The sequence below is a fragment of the Sorex araneus genome, chromosome 1, assembly GCF_027595985.1.
Source record: "Sorex araneus isolate mSorAra2 chromosome 1, mSorAra2.pri, whole genome shotgun sequence".
Lineage (NCBI taxonomy): Eukaryota > Metazoa > Chordata > Mammalia > Eulipotyphla > Soricidae > Sorex > Sorex araneus.
Genome location: NC_073302.1, coordinates 131,812,051 through 131,815,055, shown reverse-complemented (window position 1 = coordinate 131,815,055; position 3,005 = coordinate 131,812,051).

The window sequence follows — 3,005 nt, the reverse complement described above, 5'->3', positions numbered from 1 at the left end:
AACCCAGACAGGGGATAAAAGAGGATTCTATTAAGAAAACAACAACCTGTCAAAGTTATCTGAACTGGAACTTTTTTCCTATTGAACTCAGTTTACACGGAAGGACCACTGGAACTTTTTTTCTATTGAACTCAGTTTACACGGGAGGATCCTTGAACACTGGTGGAGGGAAGTGGTGATTGTGGTGTTGGAATGATGTATGCATGAAAAGTATAATGAACATATTACAAATACCAGTGCCTCAAAAAACATGATTAAAGAAAAAAGTTCTGCAATAAAATAATTTTGAAACAAGATGCACATTATTTTTCTCTCTAGAAAAGACTTATACTCCATAGATAAAGGCCCAGAGCTGTCAGATTTCTATTGCACAGAGAAACGCTCTATGTAGACAGGCTTTGCTTTGTATGGGAAACAAAGCATGTATCTTTGATTTGTATTTTTTTAAAGCACAAAAGAGTTCAAAAGAGAAAAAAAGATTATAGCCTCAATCACACTATATAGTGATTACTCATGGGATTAAGAGCTATTAAGAACAATAATAACAGCTGTTCACTTGTATAGAAAACTAAGTAGAATGAAAGATTCAGGGAAAAAAATAGAAATGGGCTTCTAAAGGTAATCGTTTAAATATTTCCCTGTAATCTTCCATGTTATAAAAGATGAAAAGGAAAATAGTCATATGTACCTTTTTTTTCTTCACTTTTGTTTTGTTTTATTGAAAAGAGAAATTAGATATTATAATGTTTTGGATCTTGAATTTTATATAGGAATGCAAATTTTGATTAGCTCTAAATGTCAAGATTCACTTTAATTTTTAATGGCATTTTGTTATATTGTTTGGTGTGTAGCACCGCAGATGGAACTCAGGGCCTACTTCTGGGGAGATTATCTCCAGCTCTCTTGGATAGTTTTTTGGTTTGTTTTTGAGTCAGACTGAACGTGCTCAGGTCTCCATCAGTCCTTGTTCTGTACTCAGTAAGCACTCCTGGCAGTGCTGAGGGGATCATATGCAGTGCCAGGGATTGAACTAGGTCAGCCACATGCAAGGCTATTGCTTTACTATCTCTCATGCCACTGGTATTTTTCTTAAAAAGAGATCCCCAGCTGCTCTATGCCGAGATGTGACCCGAGTGGCCGCATGTGTGTGGCCTCTTCGTTGCTGGATGACCATGATCCTGGAGGCCAGCTGAATTACTTTTGGTACCAGCAGCTTCTTGCAGAAATGTCTCTAGACTGTGAACTAAGCCACGGTGCCATGCTGCCCCAGGAGGGGAAAGGTTTTTCTCTTTCTGCTTAGCCTTTCCGTTGGGGGGTGGGGGAGGCGTGGCGACCGCCATCTTATAAGGACATTAAAGAGAGATACAAGATTGCAATGATGCAATTTCTGGCAGAAATTTTCCTGGACTTAGTTACTAAAATACTAAAATACAGAAATCCAAAACCGTGCGACCGCAGTAGCGCGACCTCATATCTCTTCATTCTCAGCAATGGAAAACAAATTATCAAATGCTTCCTTTTCAGCAGGTCTGATTTTGGGGGGGAAACTCCAAACAATAATATTGAGTATTTTTTATGGAAATATTGAATGTAATCAAAGTAAAGAGAAATTAAAGTGAAAATTATCAGCTACACAGGCGGAGGGTGGAGGTGGGAGGGGAGATATACTGGGGTTCTTGGTGGTGGAATATGTGCATTGGTGAAGGGATATGACCATTGTATAACTGAGACTTAAGCCTGAATGCTTTGTAACTTTCCACATGGTGATTCAATAAAAAATAAAATTAAAAAAAAAGAGATCCCCAAACTTATCTTATCAGTCCCTATAAATGAAATTGTTATACTGTATTTTGCTGATAGTATTTATTCTTGTAATGACAAAAATAACATATTTGTAAATAATTTTATACAATATCCATATTTATGGATAAAAAATTAAACTTAATACCTAGTATTTCTAGGTAAAAAAATTATATATAACTAAATTGGCTTCTAACTATAATTAAATTGCATATCCAACAATGAATGGAGTGCTCTTTTTCCATAATTCTAGTAGCAATAAAAATTATTTTAATAAGTACCTGTAAATGTATTGTATTTAAAGGAGAATAATAAACAAATATAATTATAACTGCTTCTCATTTTATGATATAATTAACAGTAAAATTGACATAAAATTTTTAGAACATAAAATAAGAAATAAGTATATAAATTTATTGTCGTCATTTATTATCTATCATCATTTATTATTTTGTATATTATTATTTATAAACTATTGTTTATTCCTTATGTGATATTTCCAAGGTAGAAATTCATAAAGATGTATCACCGAGTCTAAGAAACTTGCTAATTAAGTAGCATGTATCATTGTATGTTTATTAAACGCATCAGTAATAACCCCTAAAACTTCCCTTTATAAAATCTGTTGATATTTAAAAGGCATAATACTGTCTTGTAGATGTATAATTATTTACATTTGTTTTCTAGAATCCAATTGCCAGGGAGTTGAAACATATCTGTAGGACCTCCATCTGTATACCTGTTTGTCCCTATTGTTAGGTAGTAATCCTATTGGGTATTACAGATTTCTCTCAGGAATATCACGTTTACATTAATCACAGGTTAACAATGTAAGGTTACCACAATGGAAAGAATCCGGTGTAGAATTGGGACTGTAGTTGCTTTCACAAAGAATCCTTTTCAAGTCCTACTTGGGCGTAGCCTTAGGTCGGAGACGATTCTTAGTCTTTTGCAAAATCAAGATGCTTTAAGATTTGGGGAGCAACCAAATCAATAAAATACACATAATGCATGGGCAAATGCACTATATATTCTATTGAAATTAGTGACATAATAAGAATTTGCATCTAAAAGAGATTGTTGACGTTTCTCAAAGCTCGGTGTCTTATCTGATTTAGAAATTTGATATATTCTCTTAATCAAAGGAACTCGATACTTTCTTAACATTCCTATCCTTCCAATGATTTTATGGTTCTATGATACAG